Source organism: Hyperolius riggenbachi, chromosome 1 (assembly GCF_040937935.1).
Source record: "Hyperolius riggenbachi isolate aHypRig1 chromosome 1, aHypRig1.pri, whole genome shotgun sequence".
Taxonomy (NCBI): Eukaryota; Metazoa; Chordata; class Amphibia; order Anura; family Hyperoliidae; genus Hyperolius; species Hyperolius riggenbachi.
Window position 1 is genome coordinate 622,277,602 of NC_090646.1, and position 19,895 is coordinate 622,297,496.

Below are 19,895 nucleotides of genomic sequence, written 5' to 3' on the forward strand. Positions count from 1 at the left end.
TCTGCAGCACCTTACAGAGTACATAGTCATGTCACTGACTGTCCTCAGAGGAGCTCACAGCCTAATCCTACCATAGTCATAGTCTAATGTCCTACCATATTATTATTATGTATTTATATAGCACTGACATCTTCTGCAGCACTGTACAGAGTACATAGTCATGTCACTGACTGTCCTCAGAGGAGCTCACAGCCTAATCCTACCATAGTCATAGTCTAATGTCCTACCATATTATTATTATGTAGTTATATAGCACTGGTATCTTCTGCAGCACTTTGCAGAGAACGTAGTCATGTTACTGACTTTTCCCAGGGGAGCTCACAATCTAATACCTACCACTATTTTGTGCGAGAGAACACTGGCTGTGTGTTTTTTTGGGGGGTGGGAACATTTCCTACTTGCTTTTTTTAGGGTCACTTTACTCATACCCGGGGAGAAAACATGGCCCCACCGACTTTGGGCTGCACTGAAATTTTGATTGGTCCCACCCACTGTATGTTATGGACACGCCCACTGCATTCTGTGGACACTCCCATTTTTGCCGCGGCGCGCTTCACGCGCCGCCAACGTCCTCCTGGGAGGGGGGGTTGGGGGGGGGCGCAATAGGTTTGGGGTGTCTAGGGGAGCCCAAACCCTAAATACAGCCCTGGATATGGTTATTGATGTTGTCAAGGAATATGGTTATACATGTTGTTGGATAACATAGTTATACTTGTTGTTGGGTGACATGACTATACTAGTTGTTGGGGGACATGACTTTACTGTACCTATACTGTCTATTTACTTATACATGTCTTAGTTCACATATACCTGATGCAGATGGCCGTGCAATCTGAACGCATAGCATCCGATCGCACGCCATCTGCACCGCTGCCTGCTACGCTGCTGATCCCATCCATTGACAGTGAAGGGATCAGCTCTGCGCTTCCGGGTATAATGCATGCAGCAGTACGCAAGCGCTTCCCAGCGCATCGTACTGCTGCGCAGCGCAGTAGATGTGAATGGTAAAAGGGCAGTGTAACGATCGATGTAACACAGAGAGGGTCTGATTACCGGTGATCTGCAGTATCACCGAGAATGCAGAATATACCCGATTATTGATGATCTGCAGTATCACCGATAATCAGGTATATCTTCTAACCTCTGGACACCTGAGATATGAGAGTGTTTGGTGCAACAGTAATACTTTGAGGAAAGCACCTGTAAGATGGGTGCTAGACAGTAAGAGCTACTGATATGGATCAGATTCCTTCCACAGGTCTGATGCTCCCCAAGGGGCGGAGCCAGGCTAAGACAGAGGGAAGGACAGAACGTGAGTGACACCAATGGGCAGTGTCACTAACAGATCTGTGAACTATCTCTTAACAGGAGAGATAGTTCTCGAGGTCGGACAGGCCAGGTCGTAACCACACGGACAGATACAATACAGAGACAGGAGGCAGATGCAGATTCCAGAGACTAGCCGAGTTCGGTAACAGAATGACAGAATGACAAAGTACAAAATCAGAGATCAGGAGAATGGTCAGGAGAGCCGAAAGGCATAACAAATAATCAACAATGCCTAAGCTTGAGTGTGAACTCCAAGATTCTCACACTCCAGGAACTAGTCTAGAATATGACAAATAATACAGATGATACTGGATTCCTAGACTAAGGTGTGAGATCCTTGGCCATCAACACCTTGGAAACTGGTCTATATAACACAGATACTGACAAGGTCTGAGTGCTACCACGTAGTGATCGCAACGCCAGACACCAGAGGAATGACCAGCACCCAGTATATATACACAAGCGCTCTCCAGCACCTCCCCTAAGTGCTGGACCAATGAAGGTAGCTGAAATTGTCAGCTGACCGGCTTGGTCAGCTGACCCCCTTCTGACTACCATAAAGGCCCTGCCTCTCTGCGTGCGCGTCCTCCTAAACCAATGTGGACTATCAGTCCCAGCCACACCAGTCATGTGTTGTAATGTTTCTGCTGTATTAGATGCGGAATCCGCCGCACCGCTGTCCGTGCGTGCGGCGTTTTCTCCGCATCCCGCATTACTAAGAGGCACAGGCCTATGCGTGCAACTTGCCGCATTGGACGCGGAATCCGCCGCCCTAATGTCAGAGCATGCGGCGGTTTCTCCGCGCTCCGCCTGCACGCCAGCTGCCATGTTGAACGCGGAATCAGCCGCCTCACCTTGAGAATTGGCGGTGGCTTTTCCGCGTTTTCTCACAGGCAGTCTATGCCCTTCTGCCGTTCCGGCGGTACGCATGGTGTAGTCGTTGCGCAGCAACGCTTAAAAGCGCCCTAGATGTGAACGAGGCCTTAACATTTTCCAGATTAGAAGCCTCAAAGTTAGTAGTTCATCCTATATTTGACGTCAGCTTTATTTCCAGTATACAGTATATCAGCTCTTTAATGTCCATCCGCTGTGCACTATAGACTGATAGCATGATTTACGCACAGCATGCTGGGAGAAATACCTTATGTATTGTGTGAGCAGTGCTTTGTTTTTGTATAGCATGCCCCTATTTAAGTATGTTGCAGGCAGCCTGTTTTCCCCCAGCACAGCTGCTGCGCTTTAATTTGACAGCCGAATAACAGTAATTTAACATTTACAGCAATCAGACATTGTAAAGAGTGAGCTCGGAAACCTGGCTGTGATGTGCTTTTGTGCAGGTATAATTTGAAGGAATGTCCACAGATGCCTAATAAAGGGGTGCATTATATGTCAATAAATGATATGACATGTATAGAACACAACTGTGAGTTTTGGGAGTGGGGAATGGAAAGGTGATATTTCAGTTAAGTCATCAATTATGTCTAATGCACAAAGCGAGCAGAGTTGTATAACATCTAAGAGCATAATATGGACGTGATCGCTTGCATTTCAGGAACTGGAAGCCTGAGTCTCACATGTCTGGCAGGTTTTTATAGTTGTTGGGGAGCATGGCTGTCATTTTCACGGAGGTACATGGCTGTACCTGTTGTTGGGGAACAAGGCAATACTTGTTGTTAGTAGACATGGCTATATTTGTTAAGGATCATGGCTATATTTGTTGTTGGGGAAGGGGGGTAGGGCACATTGCTATAGATGCTGGAGGATATGGCTATTTATGTAATGGGAGAACAAGGCTATACTTGTTGCTGGGGCAGATGGCTATAGTTGTTGTTGGAGAACATGGCTACACTTGTTGGGGGACACAACTATACTTGTTGTTGGAGAACAGAGCTACCGTATACTTGTTGGGGCACATGGCTGTACTTGGTGTTGGGGACATGGTTATACTTGTTGTTGGGGACATGGTTATACTTGTTGTTGGGGACATGGTTATACTTGTTGTTGGGGACATGGCTATGCTTGTTGTTGAGGACATGGCTATACTTGTTGTTGGTGACATGGCTATACTTGTTGTTGGGGGACATGGTTATACTTGTTGTTGGGGACATGGTTATACTTGTTGTTGGGGACATGGCTATGCTTGTTGTTGGTGACATGGCTATACTTGTTGTTGGGGGGCATGGTTATACTTGTTGTTGGGGACATGGCTATAGCTGTTGTTTTGGGACATGGCTATACTTGTTGTTGGGGGACATGGCTATACTTGTTGTTGGGGGACATGGCTATACTTGTTGTTGGGGGACATGGCTATAGTTGTTGGTTGGGGACATGGCTATACTTGTTCTTGGGGACATGGCTATAGTTGTTGTTTTGGGACATGTCTATACTTGTTGTTGGGGGACATGGCTATAGTTGTTGTTGGGGACATGGCTATAGTTGTTGGTTGGGGAAATGGCTATATTTGTTGTTGGGGGACATGGCTATACTTGTTGTTGTGGGACATGGCTATAGTTGTTGTTTTGGGACATGGCTATCAGGCATGGTCGGAAGAGCCCGTTTCCGAGACAATTCCGCATACCGTCATACCGCTACCGTTTCATTCCGACGGTATTCCGGAGCTGTTCCGCGGAATTCCGACGTATTCGGAATTCCGTCGGAAAAATTTTAACATATCTCTCCCTCCTCCTCCTATCCATCCATCCATCCTCTTATATAATCAAGTAGGGAATTGCAGATTTTCAAAACAGCTTATATACCATAGCTGGGATTTAAACCCAGGATGCAGTGTGTAGTAGGTATCTGTCTTACCCTCTAGACCATGAACCACACTACATGCTAAAGCTGGCCTAGCATAAACCATACTACCATTATGATCAATTCAATAGAAAAAGTAGCATGATTAAGGATTTGTACTTTTTGAAAAGCATGCTTATATTCCATAGCTGGGATTTGAACCCAGGAGGCAGTGGGTAGTAGGTATCTGTCTTACCCTCTAGACCATGAACCACACTACATGCTAAAGCTGGCCTAGCATAAACCATACTACCATTATGATCAATTCAATAGAAAAAGTAGCATGATTAAGGATTTGTACTTTTTGAAACGCATGCTTATATTCCATAGCTGGGATTTGAACCCAGGACGCAGTGGGTAGTAGGTATCTGTCTTACCCTCTAGACCAGTGTTCCCCAACCCTGTCCTCAAGGCCCACCAACAGTGTGTGTTTTGTAGAAATCCAGAGAGGTAATTAATCAGCTCTGCTGAGACACTGATTACCCCACCTGTGCATGTTTGTGGTTTTCTGCAAAACATGTACTGTTGGTGGGCCTTGAGGACAGGGTTGGGGAACTCTGCTCTAGACCATGAACCACACTACATGCTAAAGCTGGCCTAGCATAAACCATACTACCATTATGATCAATTCAATAGAAAAAGTACCATGATTAAGGATTTGTACTTTTTGAAAAGCATGCTTATATACCATAGCTGGAATTTGAACCCAGGACTCAGTGTGTAGTAGGTATCTGTCTTACCCTCTAGACCATGAACCACACTACATGCTAAAGCTGGCCTAGCATAAACCATACTACCATTATGATCAATTCAATAGTAAAAGTACCATGATTAAGGATTTGTACTTTTTGAAAAGCATGCTTATATACCATAGCTGGAATTTGAACCCAGGACTCAGTGTGTAGTAGGTATCTGTCTTACCCTCTAGACCATGAACCACACTACATGCTAAAGCTGGCCTAGCATAAACCATACTACCATTATGATCAATTCAATAGTAAAAGTAGCACGATTAAGGATTTGTACTTTTTGAAAAGCATGCTTATATACCATAGCTGGGATTTGAACCCAGGACGCAGTGGGTAGTAGGTATCTGTCTTACCCTCTAGACCATGAACCACACTACATGCTAAAGCTGGCCTAGCATAAACCATACTACCATTATGATCAATTCAATAGAAAAAGTACCATGATTAAGGATTTGTACTTTTTGAAAAGCATGCTTATATACCATAGCTGGGATTTGAACCCAGGACACAGTGTGTAGTAGGTACCTGTCTTACCCTCTAGACCATGAACCACACTACATGCTAAAGCTGGCCTAGCATAAACCATACTACCATTATGATCAATACAATAGAAAAAGTAGCATGATGGAGGAGGAGGAGGAGGAGGAGAGGGAGAAAGATATTTTTTGGGTGTTATACCGGAAAATTCCGTCGGAATTATAAAATTTCCGCAGAATTCCGTTTAAGAGGTATAGGAATTTCGTTCCGACCACCGGAATCGGAATTAGCTAATTCCGGCCGGAATCACGGAATTAATAATTCCGCGGAATTTTCCGACCATCCCTAATGGCTATACTTGTTGTTGGGGGACATGGCTATAGTTGTTGGTTGGGGACATGGCTATACTTGTTGTTGGGGGACATGGCTATACTTGTTGTTGGGGGACATGGCTTTACTTGTTGTTGGGGGACATGGCTTTACTTGTTGTTGGGGACGTGGCTATACTTGTTGTTTTGGGACATGGCTATACTTGTTGTTGGGGGACATGGCTATAGTTGTTGGTTGGGGAAATGGCTATACTTGTTGTTGGGGGACATGGCTATACTTGTTATTGGGGGACATGGCTATAGTTGTTGTTGGGGGACCTGGCTACAGTTGTTGTTTTGGGACATGGCTATACTTGTTGTTGGGGGACATGGCTATACTTGTTGTTGGGGGACATGGCTATACTTGTTGTTGGATAACATGGTTATACTTGTTGGTGAACATTGCTATATTTGTTGTTGGGGGACATGGCTACACTTGTTGTTGGGGGACATGGCTACAATTGTTGTTGGATAAAATGACATGTATAGAACACAACTGTGAGTTTTGGGAGTGGGGAATGGGAAGATGATATGGCACTTAACCCATCAATTATATCTAATGCATCAAGTGAGCAGAGTTGTATAACATCTAAGAGCATAATATGGATGTGATCACTTGCATTTCAGGAACCGTAAGCCTGAGCCTCGCATGTTTGGCAGCCTTTCGCTACGTGTTACATTGGATAAATTACCAAGGGGTGAGCAGCACAAACCAAATTTTTTTATGCAATTCTATGCAAAGTATGCACGCAGCGCTGGAGGTCCCCAGACTCCATAAGAAATATATAAGTACAGAGGGGCTGCAGCACACAACAGGAAAACAGTGACAGGGGCTCTTGGTTACGCTTTAACGCGCTTAAGCTCACCAACTGCGCCAAAGTGTCCCCAATCTGGTGAGTCCTACTCTACCATGCAAAATGCCAGTTTTTATAAGCAGTCTAGTGGGAACTAAACCAAAAACCCAGGGTTTTTGGTTTAGTTCCCACTAGACTGCTTATAAAAGGACACTTTGGCGCAGTTGGTGAGCTTAAGCGCGTTAAAGCGTAACCAAGAGCCCCTGTCACTGTTTTCCTGTTGTGTGCTGCAGCCCCTCTGTACTTATATGTTACATTGGATAGCAACGCCTGGCCTTCATTCAATAGATTTTAATAAGTCGCCATGCTGATAGCTGTCCCCGTACGGTCAGAGGTAAGTTTAATGCCCGTCAACAAAGAAAACACTTATCAAAATAAGCAAATAACCTTTGCCGGGAAAAGACAGCCGCACATGCTGATAAGGAAGATAGTCTGTGCTCCGGCCATCTGGAATCATCATCTGCTGTGATCACCTCCTCTGATGTTGGAAATGTAGATTGATTTTAAAACGCCAATAGGGGATCTGGCTGATAAGGCAGAGGCTTAAGGGGAGGCCCAGCCGCGGGGCAGGCACAAGAAATGCGATCGTTGCTGCTAGAGACTAATGTTGGGGATTAGAGAGGAGAAATCTTTTCACTATCTTTGTAAAAAAATATGAATTATTGTAAGCTTGTAGCTTCCTGGATACATAATTGTCCACAACGGGTCACAGGAAAAGCTGAGCACCAGAATCAGTTTTGGTACCAGAGGCGTAACAGTATCCCCTGCGACCCCCGCTGTCACAGTGGGGCCCTGTCTTGTGTAATTAATGCAGAGTGGCTTTGGAGCGTTATACATTACATTAAACAGGTCCTCTTCACTCCAGCTCATCATCGCGCCATGCAGCCAATCACCTTGCGGCTCCAGTCTCTGCATGTCATGTGACATGCATGGACAGTAACAGATCATTGCGGGAGAGGCTTGTAGTTACGTCCTTGTTTGGTACTTAAAGAGGAACTCCGGTGAAAATAATGTAATAAAAAAGTGCTTCATTTTTACAATAATTATGTATAAATGATTTAGTCAGTGTTTGCCCATTTGAAAATCTTTTAAATCCCTGATTTACATTCTGACATTTATTACATGGTGACATTTTTACTGCTGGCAGGTGATGTAGCTGCTGCATGTTTTTTTTGGCAGTTGGAAACAGCTGTAAACAGCTATTTCCCACAATGCTGCAAGGTTCACAGACCGGAAACTGCCATGAGTACGTACTCAGAATTTCTTTGTGGGAGGGATTTCACCACAATATCAGCCATACAGCGCCCCCTGATGGTCTGTTTGTGTAAAGGAATAGATTTCTCATGTAAAAGGGGGTATCAGCTGCTGATTGGGATAAAGTTCAATTCTTGGTCGGAGTTTCTCTTTAAATGTCTCAGCCTGTGACTTGCCCATTGTATATCTCTGTGGTCAGATGTAAATAGTGGATCTGGGTGCTCAGCTATCAGTGTCTAATGTTAAAATTTAGTATAAAATGAAGTTTCTGTGACTAAAAATCTTGTTTTAGGCCCCTTTCACGCTAGTTTGAATTCGTGTGCATCATGTAGAATTGTGAAGCAAGTTGGGATTTGGTGTTTAGGAAAGCATTTGAGATGGGAGGAGCTTACGGGTAGGCATCAGGAAGAAATGAATGTTATTGTAAGGGGTTATCATGCGGTTTGCTAGGGATAGACATTAGGTCAGTGGTCCTCAAACTAAGGCCCGCAGGCCGAATGTGGCCCCCTGAGGCTTTTTTACCGCCCCCCCCCCACCCCCCCCCCACACACACACAAAATGTATTATAGATGCGGTCAGCTTCATCTTTAAATATTGGTGGTTTGCATATAGAATAGCAGTGCTGGCACCTCCAAATACATGGAAGCCAGAAAGCAGTAATTCGCTGGCTTCCAATCAAATTCCACATCAGATGACACTGCTGTCTAATTGGACTGCAGGTTGTCACCTGGGTATGCTTCACTGTCTGGCCCGCAAGGACTTCTACATCATTTTATGTATACTATGGCTTGTAGCCACTGCCATGTATCCCCTTTTCTTATTTCTTTCTGCTTCAAACACAATTGGGAATGACAGCTGAATGAATTGTGCGGCCCTGAGTAGAAGTGCTTTGTTTAGGGGTAGGAGATACACAGGAAGCTGATATTAGAACATTGGTAGAGATCGACATCACCTGTCACCCAAATTATCACAAGCCTGTTTTAAAACAGACCTGAGCTCGAGAAATTCCTCTCTGCTCTAAAAGATACACAACAGCATAATAACCTTTGAACAAAAAACATTTCTTTGGTACAGCTGATACAAATCCTAAGATAAATCTGCACTGTTTCTACTTCCTGATTCATGGAAGCAGACATATTATTAACATCCTGTGCTTTCAAATGAGCTTATCTGGCATCTCTGCTGTGGCAGTCATGTGACACAGGGGAGAGATCAGATTACAACTTATGATTAGACATAAAAGAGGCGGAATTAGACAAGCTAAACTATTAAAATACATACAGGGTGCATTTATCTATGTTTTCCTTCTGTCCTATGCAAGAGTTCAGGTCCACTTTAAACATATGCTTGTGCAGTGCAGTTTCTAGGTTAAAATGCACCCAGGGCGAGGGTGTAAAAATTGTGCCCCCCCCGAGCAAGGTATGGTTGCCCGCAGTATAGGTTAGCCAGGTCTAGTCGCACTTAGTATAGGTCCCCCCAGTATAGGTAGCCAAGAATAGGTACCCCAGTATAGGTAGCCAGCTATAGGTACCCCAGTATAGGTAGCCAGGGATAGGTGAGCCAGTATAGTTGCCCCCAGTATAGGTTAGATAGGCAGGCGCCCCGGTATAAGTTAGATAGGTAGGTGCCCCAGTAAAGGGTAGCTAGGTGGGTGCCTCTAATATAGGTAGCCAGAATAGTTGCCCCCAGCATAGGTTAGATAGGTAGGTGCCCCCAGTATAGGTTATTTAGGTAGGTGCCTGCAATATAGGTAGCCAGTATAGTTGCCACCTGTATAGGCTAGCTAGGTAGGTGCCCCCAATACAGGTTAGATAAGTGCCCCCAGTATAGGTTAGATAGGTAGCTGCCCCCCAGTGTAGGTTAGATTAGGTAGTTGCCCCCCAGTGTAGGTTAGTTGGTAGCTGCCCCCCAGTGTAGGTTAGATTAGGTAGGTGCCCCCCAGTGTAGGTTAGATAGGTAGCTGCCCCCCAGCGTAGGTTAGATTAGGTAGCTGCCCCCCAGTATAGGTTAGATAGGTAGCTGCCCCCAGTATAGTTTAGATAGGTAGGTGCCCCCCAGTGTAGGTTAAATTAGGTAGGTGCCCCATCCCCAGTATAGGTTAGATAGGTAGCTGCCCCCCAGTGTAGGTTAGATAGGTAGCTGCCCCCCAGTGTAGGTTAGATAGGTAGCTGCCCCCCAGTGTAGGTTAGAGTAGGTAGCTGCCCCCCAGTGTAGGTTAGATAGGTAGCTGCCCCCCAGTGTAGGTTAGATAGGTAGCTGCCCCCCAGTGTAGGTTAGAGTAGGTAGCTGCCCCCCAGTGTAGGTTAGATAGGTAGCTGCCCCCCAGTGTAGGTTAGATAGGTAGCTTCCCCCCAGTGTAGGTTAGATTAGGTAGGTGCCCCCCAGTGTATGTTAGATTAGGTAGGTGCCCCTCAGTATAGGTTAGATAGGTAGCTGCCCCCCAGCGTAAGTTAGATTAGGTAGGTGCCCCCCAGCGTAGGTTAGAGTAGGTAGCTGCCCCCCAGTGTAGGTTAGATAGGTAGCTGCCCCCCAGTATAGGTTAGATTAGGTAGGTGCCCCCCAGCATAGGTTAGATTAGGTAGGTGCCCCTCAGTATAGGTTAGATAAGTAGCTGCACCCCAGTATAGGTTAGATTAGGTAGGTGCCCCCCAGCGTAGGTTAGATTAGGTAGGTGCCCCCAGTATAGGTTAGATAGGTAGCTGCCCCCCTATAATGGAGGGGGGAGCCGGCCCTGCGGGGAGGGCAGCCCGAACTCTCCCTCTCTCTCCTCTCCCGGGCCGCCCTCCGTGCTCCCCCCTCCAGACTGCAGAGTAATGCGCAGGGATCGCTGTATACAACATACCTCCCTGCGTTCCAAGCGCTGCTCTCTCGCCGCCGGTCTCTTCCTCTCTGCCTATTAGTGTTGTCCGGATCATGAACGATTCGGATCTTTGATCCGAATCTATTTTGTGAGTCGAATCATCAAAATGAGTGATTCGGATCACAAAGGGGGCGGGGCCAGGAGCGACACGCCCCCTTTCAGCGGGCAGCGGGGTCCTGGAAGCAGAGCAGAGATGGATCGCTCTGTTGAAGGGGAGGCAGCCTTGCACAGCCACAGGTAGATGAGAGAGAGGGGACATCGGTGCCACTGCCAGATATGTGTAGAGCACACATACTGGCTGTAATGTGCTGCTCATTATAGGCTGTCTGTTCCGTAGTTGTGCACAGTGAACAAATTGGAAGCTTTTGGCACAGCTCAGTAACGTTACAGACAGCGTGCTGGCTGGCCTAGGACAGGGCAGGCACTGTGATTGCAGCGCAATATGATCCTCCTGCACTGCTCTAAACAGCTGCACTTCACTTCTGGGAATGCTTTGGGGAATGCTTTCTTTCACTGTGCCACGTTTGCATTCAAAGTATACAGATGAACATATAGGTGAAATATATGTAAAGCATATGATTGCAGCATGTGGGTATTGTGTGCAAACAAACATTTCTGCTCTCTGCTCATCCCTCCTCCCTTCTCTGTCCACTCCCTGCCCTCTGTCCATCTTCTCCCCTTCTCTGTGTGTCCACCCCCCTCCCTTTCTCCTGTCCTGCTAGTCATTTCACCCCCGAATGCTTCCCTTGTAAAATGATCCGAGATTCGGATCAAAGATCCGGATCTTTTCAATGATCCGATTCGAATCATCCGGATCATTGAAAAGATCCAAACTTCGCATCTCTACTGCCTATACGATGATACACACGCTGCTTCCTGTTTAGCCGGAAGCAGCGTGTGTATCATCGTATAGGCGGCAGAGAGGAAGAGACTGGCGGCGAGAGAGCAGCTCTTGGAACGCAGGGAGGTATGTTGTATACAGCGCTCCCTGTGCATTACTCTGCAGTCTGGAGGGGGGAGCACGGAGGGCGGCCCGGGAGAGGAGAGGAAGGGAGAGGTCGGGCTGCCCTCCCCGCGGCTCCGGCTCCCCCCTCCATTACAGCGCCCCTTTCCCAACAGCGCCCCGGGCGGCGGCACGCCCCGCACGGCCCAAGAAACGGGCCTGTGCTTGTGGGTACCATTGTTAGGCCCCTAGTACTCTCTAACACAAACATAATAATACCTATTTACCAGGGGTGTAACAACAATGTGCCAGGCCACTCTGCAGAGATCTGTCTTCCGGGCCCCTCCATCACAGCATTTAATTGACCTATATTACAGGGGCCCATACCTAATGCAGAGGAACGTCAACCAACCCTCTTTCCTTTGGCGACACAGGTCCTCTTAACTCCTCTTCAGTGTACAAGCACTGCGCAGCCAATCACCATGCCTCTTCTGTCCCTGCATGTCATGTGACAGGGACAGAAGTCGCATCGTGATTGGCTATATGGTGCTTGTACACGAAAAAGGAGTGAAGAGTACCTGTACCACCAAAGGAAAGATGTAATGTATAACACTCCAATACCGCTGCTGCTCTGCATTATGTCCCCCCTCACACCCCGCCAATTAAATTTTAGGATATAATACTTGTAATTTACACAGTCATATAATTGCATTCAGGATTTCATTTGCCCAATTCAATTTTAGGCTTTTCGGGATCATCCTGCGCTGATATTTGGCCGCGGCTTTAAAAGACATAAAAAAAAAGAATAAGCGTTATTTCTGACCGTGGCTGTGCTGGCTGAATGCTGAGTTACCAAACTGTCCACATTGCTGTTTAGTTACTCACAGACATAACAGAGTGCTTGTCAGACTGCTGGCCTCGCAGTGCTCCACATGAAAAATTGTCCCATAAACACTAGTGACATCCTCTGCCGAAAAACTTGTGTGCTCACAAAATCCAGAATTATTACAGGACACTTTCCTCCTTTAAAGAGGCCCTGTAGTGACATATAGTAGTAGCATGTAGTAAATTTTTCGGGATACCCACTCTTACATTAATGTCAACATCAGAAACACTTCTTATATTTACATATTGTTGTATATATGGATGTAGCTCCCACCCTCCCAGTGATGCTTAGCCTAGGCTGTTTAGCTATGCAGAATCCCCTCCCCCTGAGCATTCTGGGAGACCAGGTATTATTTTTACTGGCTTCGGAACAAAGGATAAACAAACATTCAACAGTGATGCATCTGTCAGCAGTAGAGATGCCCACCACCTGTGATAAATTGCAGACTGTAGATCAGGGTCAGGAACATTTTTACAATGGACAAACACTGACTAAAAAATTATAAAAGAATATTGTAAAAATTAAGACATTTTATTAATTATGTTATTTTCAGTACAGTACCCCTTTAATATTAATTCAAGTACACTATATGAACAATATGTGCTAGGAATGAGTTAAATGAGGTTAGCTTTGTCAAGCTGCAAAATTGTAATTTATTGAGAATATATTTTCACATTAACCATAAGATCAATTAAGGTTAATGCAAATTTGCAAAAATATGTTCAATATTGTTTACAGGGGTGTAGCTAGAAATGACGGGTCCCCATAGCCCCAGTATATTGGTTATCCAGATATGGGTGCCACTGCCACCCCTCCCCCCCACCCCAGCATATACCGTATTTTCCGTCGTATAAGACGCACTTTTTCTCCCCCAAAAATGGGGAGAAAAGGTCCCTGCATCTTATACGGCAAAGGCAGGGAATCCCCGACTTCCGAACGCCTGCCGATCCGACCCGCTGTCATCGGGGATTCCCTGCCTGTGTGCCCGCTGCGGCTATGTCCTCATCCCTCCCCCCCCCCTCGCTTGCCTCTACCCCACCGTGCATAACAGTTCCTCTGCTGGTTAGACCAGTTTAAGGATGAAAAAACTGTCGGTAATGCTTTGATAAAAGCATGGTGCTGTAAGGTGTCTGAAGATTCCTAACTCTGAACCAAGTAATCAGCCTTTGCTTCCATCCATTTCCTTTTTCTGTAACGTGTGTAAATTTAGGGATCCGGAATATTGGTTAGTAGAATATCAGTAAATTCACCGATATTCTACGGTACTATTATGAAGTGCAAATTACGGTAAATGATGCCGTTATTTTACTACAGCGAAACCTAACCCTATGCTAACACAGAACCATCCCTCTACCTATGCCTCACCCTAACCACCCCCTGCCGGTGCCTAACCCGGTCCCTAACCACCCCCCTGCCTACACCTAATCCTAACAACCCCCCTCTGATGCGTAACCCTGACCAACCCTCCTGCCAGTGCCTTACCTTAACCCCCTCAAGCCTAACCTTGAAACCCCTCCCCCGCACCTAACATACCGATCAATTCGCCTAACCTTAAATCCCCCTCCATTGGAACCTAACCTTAACCCCTGCCACAAAAAGAAACCTAAATATTGTTTATATCGTAGCCGCCCCGGCTTTCCTGGTATAAGTTCTATTTATATGGGCTACTATAGCGGTACCCAAACTGCCACGGCTCTCTGGCACCCCAATATCCTTCCATCTATCACACGCCATGATTCTTGGTACATTTTTTCAGAATTTTCCAGCATGTCCAATCTCAAAAAACGTTAAAAAAAAATAGGGAATTTGAACAGATATCTCGGCTGAATAGAAAATAAATGAGATTGTTCTGTACGACCAATCATTTTCCTCAAATTGTGGTAAAATTGAACACACAAATTGTAATGTGTGTGGCCACCTTTAGGCCTAGAGGTTATTTGTTTTCACAGGACATGAGGATTCAGGAGACTGAGAAGCAGTAATACAGAAACAGAGTATGAGTGTCTGTCATGGCCGGTACTTGATGGTACAGTGGGCTGTATAAATAGGGGGAGGGGTGGGGGATGAAGTCTTTTCTTGAAGCTGAATTAAAATCTGCCATGATATTCAATCAAAATATGTTTTTGCTACTTTGTATTACTCATGCAGATATCAAATTTGCTTTTGTGTACAAGTATTATCATCATTTTACAAATTACAAGCTCCCAAAGTACAGTTTATCTGCTCTGAAAGCTGCCATTGCATTTTCTTGCATAGCTATATATTAACAGTTATCTAATGATCACTTCTCAACTCTCTGTGCTTGTGCTATGTGTGCAGCTCAGTTTCAGCACGCTGCTGCTGGTTACTAATTGCAACTGACAAAGGAATGTAAACAAAATATATTATCACCTCTTGGAGGCAGCAAGAAGCTTTCCACTGAAGAAAAAGGTGCTGTTTTTAACTGTTTGAACGCTGTTCTGCTAGCATTTTTGTTTGTGCTAGCATGTTTTATGCTGTAAATAATCATTTAGGGCAAAGAAGAAATGCTGAGTCTCATACCACTTTAATCGTAATTCAGGCTTACTTTAGAGACTCTGTAACAAATAAAAAAATCCCCTGGGGGGTACTCACCTTGGGAGGGGGAGGCCTTAGGGTCCCAATGAGGCTTCCCCCATCCCTGTAGCTGCAGGCAGTCCAGCTCTGACTCTCCTGAAGCATCCCGCAATCCTCCCCTGACACGCCTGACAAGCGCTGATTTATTTACCTTGCCAGGATCCAGCTCAGGGGCAGTAGCGGCTCTTCCTTCGGGTAAGGAGGAAATAGACGAACCCGATCGTATCTGCTCTACTGAGTAGGTGCAAGAGAACTGGCGCCTGTGCAGTAGAGCGGATCCATCGGGTTCAGCTATTTCTTAACCCGAAGGGAGATTCGCTAGTACGCCTGTGATGGATCCCGGAAGGTAAATATTTACATCACCGCACGGGGGGGGCTGCAGCTGGACAACGGAGGGACAGAGAAGAACGGTGGAAGCCTTGTTAGGATCCAGAGGCTTCCTCCTCACGAGGTAAGTACCCCCCAGGGGACTTTTTCTTCATTACAGGTTTTCTTTAAACTACGGTTGTGTAAGAAGAAAGCACTGAATCAGCCATAGCGTAATTAATGAAAACATGATCTTTATTCGGCTAAGCTGGGCCTTGACTGCATGGCCTTGAAGCAAGAGAATGTGTAAGCTAACCCTACTGGGAACAGGGAATGATATCATTAGGACGGCAGTCAGACTGGCCAGACGACTCAAAATTTGACAGAAGAAAAGGGAAAAGAAACACTAAAATTCCATATTTTATCCGTAAGTATATACTGTAGTGTGTATTTTCCCACTCTGCAAGTATTGCCGCATAATTGCCAGCCGTGCCTGATTTGTAGATGAAGTCCCTCTGACTTGTCCATGGAAACGAAATGTCACTGATTTTCAAAACTAGCCAGCTGTGTCATAATAAATCTCTCGTTTGCCGCATGTTACATGGAATTCTTAATGTTTTCCTCCTTCCTGGAGGAAGCTTCACTCTGAACACCAGATAAATACAAAAATGTGCCAATTACTCCAGCAATATGCTCAATCTACTCAGTGCAGTTTTATTATAAAGATGGCAACTATACTTGATGCTATTGTGATTATCTAACTATTAATATGATTATTATTGTTGATTTTTAAAGCGCCAACATATTCTGTGTCGCTGTACAAAGTAAGAAACAAACATGGGGTACATAGTAATACAGACAATGATATTTACCAATATACAAAATACAGATTTGGTACAAAATACAGAATCGGTGCAATGTACAGAATTGGTAATAACAGTGACAGAATTAATAAGAATAAATGTGTATTATTAATGTTATGTGTAATATGTGTAATAAGCGGCGTAGCAAAAGGGGTTGCAGAGGTCTCGACCGCACTTGGGCCAGAGGGGCCCCGTAGGGCCCTCTTTCAACTGTAGTATTAGCTCTTTATTGGTCCTGTGCTTGTTATGATCACTTCTATAAATGCTTTGATTGATAATGATCATTAAAAAGCTGCTCCCCATCCCCTTCTTCCTCCTCTCACACTGTGTTGTCCTTGACAAGGTTTGGTCATTATGTAGTTCTGGGAGGGGGGGGGGGGGCGCTAGGGCACATTAAAAACTTGCACTGGGGCCCATAGCTCCTTAGCTACACCACTGTGTGTAATATCTATTATTATTATTATTATTTATTGTATTTATAAAGCGCCAACATATTACGCAGCGCTGGACATTAGTTTAGGTTACAGACAATATTTAGGGGTGACATACAGCAATATGACAATACAGGAATACAAGAAAACCAGATCATGCAGCACAGTATGAGTACAAGGTAATGCTTAGTCAGTCACTGGATGGGAGCATGGAGATTAGGCAAGTTAGGTTCACTCAGATGCATAGCATGGGTGCACAGTAATGGAGGTGCATGATCAGATAGGATACAAAAGGAGGAGGACCCTGTCCAAAGGCTTACAATCTAGAGGGAGAGGTAAGGACACGAGAGGTAGGAGGACCAGAGTTCAGCTGTGGGTTTAGAGCACTTGTGAGGGGTGGTAGGCCATAGTGAAAAGGTGAGTTTTGAGGGCCTTCTTGAAGGTGTTGAAGGAAGGGGCTGCCCTAATGGGTGGAGGTAGGGAGTTCCATAGTGTTGGAGTGGCTCTTGAGAAGTCCTGGAGGCGTGCATGGGATTGGGTGATGCGGGGGATGGTCAGGCGAAGTTAATTGGAGGAGCGGAGCGGCTTGGTGTGTATCTCTGAGTAAGATCAGAAATGTAGGTTGGACAGGTTTTGTGGACGGATTTGTAGGTCAGACACAAAGGGCTCGATTCACAAAGCGGTGATAACCCAGTTAAAGATTGTAGGCGTGATAACCATTTTATCATGCCTAAACTCAGTTTAGGCATGATAAGTTTAGGCATGATAAGTTTAGGTGTGATAAGTTTAGGTGTGATAAGTTTAGGCATGATAAGTTTAGATAAGTTTAGATTGCGCGCAAAGTCCCGCACGCAAAGCAGCGCCATTAAACTCTATGCAAAGTGCACCCGACTTTGCTAGCGCAAAACTTTTGATAAGCTGTGCACTGCGGTGCTAACCCAGTTGGTGCTTAAACTTATCACGCCTAAAAACTTATCACACCTAAACTTATCATGCCTAAACTTATCACACCTAAACTTATCACACCTAAACTTATCATGCCTAAACTTATCATGCCTAAACTTATCATGCCTAAACTTATCATGCCTAAACTTATCACACCTAAACTTATCACACCTAAACTTATCATGCCTAAACTTATCATGCCTAAACTGAGTGTAGGCGTGATAAAGGCGTGATAAACTGTTAGCACCGCTTTGTGAATCAGACCCAATATCTTGTATCTGATTCTGTACTGGATAGGAAGCCAATGGAGGGATTCACAGATTCATCTATTTAATATTAACCTCTTTGTAGCAGCATTCAGGAGGATGGCAGGAAGGACGGGGGGGGGGGGGGGGTACCAAGTGAGACAGTCAGGTATTATAAGTGTAAAGGTGGCCATACACCATACAATTTTTTTACATTCCTTTTCAATTCAAGAATTACAATACATTTTTCTGATTGATTTTAACATTTGAAAGATCTGACCTATGTACCACACGTGAGTTTCAATATTCCACAACTCTAGAAAAAATAGCTTTGTCTATATACATTATTACATTGACCATCTACCCTACACCATTCAATTTTCACAAAAATTTATCAGAAAACTCCATCACTCTCAATCGTCTTATATTGAAAAAAAAATGGGAAATCCTATTGTATTTTTCACTCAAATGAAAAAAAAAAACTTTTTTAATTTTTCGGGACAGCCTGTTTTTATTGAATTGCAGGAAAATCAGATCATTTTATTGTATTGTGTGTGACCACCTTAAAGTGTAACTATACCCCTGCGTCTGACCAGGCTTATTCATCCTCCCCCGCTGCTTACTACTGGCACTTTCTTCTACTTGGCTCTTCCACATCACCCTCCGGTCACTGCACATCCGTATCATGTCTGTGTGATGACATCATCATATGGGGGCCATCTGAGGCATACAGCACTGCTTCACTCCCAGAGCCCAATATGGAGTAGTATCTATATATATAACTAGCTGATTGCCCGCCGTTGCCCATGTATGTATTTGGCTGGTGTTGGCTCTGCCTACTTTTTCTAACCCTAACACACAATTACTCACTGACCAAGTTTGTGAGCTTTGCGGTCTTTGGTATCAATAATCTGCATTGAAATGAAACAAATCTGATTGGCTGTGTGTGGCTCCCCCCCCTTTTTTGAATTTGAACCCCAGTCACCCAATAACCAACTGTACCAGGTTTGAGGCCTGTGCCATTAACAGTTCAAGAATGGTAGCAATTAAATATTCCCCTTGAAAAGCAACAGGTGATGTTTGATTCACTTTTGTAGGCTCCACCCACTTTTCTGAATATTAATCCCAGTCACCCAGTGACCAACTGTGCAAAGTTTGAAAAACCCTGCCATTAACAGAATGGCTGAAGTTTACATTTTCCCAGTGAAATTTGTATTTGTCTCCACCCACTGATGACCCGGCATTGCCCGGGTATGTATTTGACTGGTGTTGGCTCCGCCCACTTTCTAGCCCTAACACACAAACACTCAATGACCAAGTTTGTGAGCTTTGGGGTCCTTGGCATCAATAATTTGTATATTCCCATAGAAATGAAACAAATCAGATAGGCTGTTTGTGGCTCAACCCCTCTCCAGCCTTTGAACTCCAGTAACCCAATGACCAACTGTAGCAGGTTTGAGGCATCTGCTATTAACAGTGTAAAAATGGCAGCAATTTAAATATTCCACTTGAAAATCAACAGGTGAATTTTGATTGGCCATTATAGGCTCCTCCCACTTTCCTGAATATTAATCTCAGTCACTCAGTGATCATCTGGGCAAAGATTGGGAACCCTGAAATAAACAGTGTAAGAAGGGCTGCAGTTTACACTTTTCCAGTGAAATGTGATTTTGGCTCCGCCCACTTTTTGTAACCTGGACACAAAGTCACTAATCAATGCCCAAGTTTGTGAGTTTTGGGGTCCTTGGCATCAATAATTTGTATTTTCCCATGAAATGAAACAAATCTGATTCACTGTTTGTGGCTCTGTCCCCTTTTCTGAATTTGAACTTCAGTGACCCAATGACCGACTGTACCAGGTTTGAGGCTTGTGCCATTAACAGTGCAAGAATGGCAGCAATTTTAATATTCTCCTTGAAAAGTGACATGTGATTTTTTGATTGGCATTTTTAGGCTCCACCCACTTTTCTGAATATTAATCCCAGTCACCCAGTAAC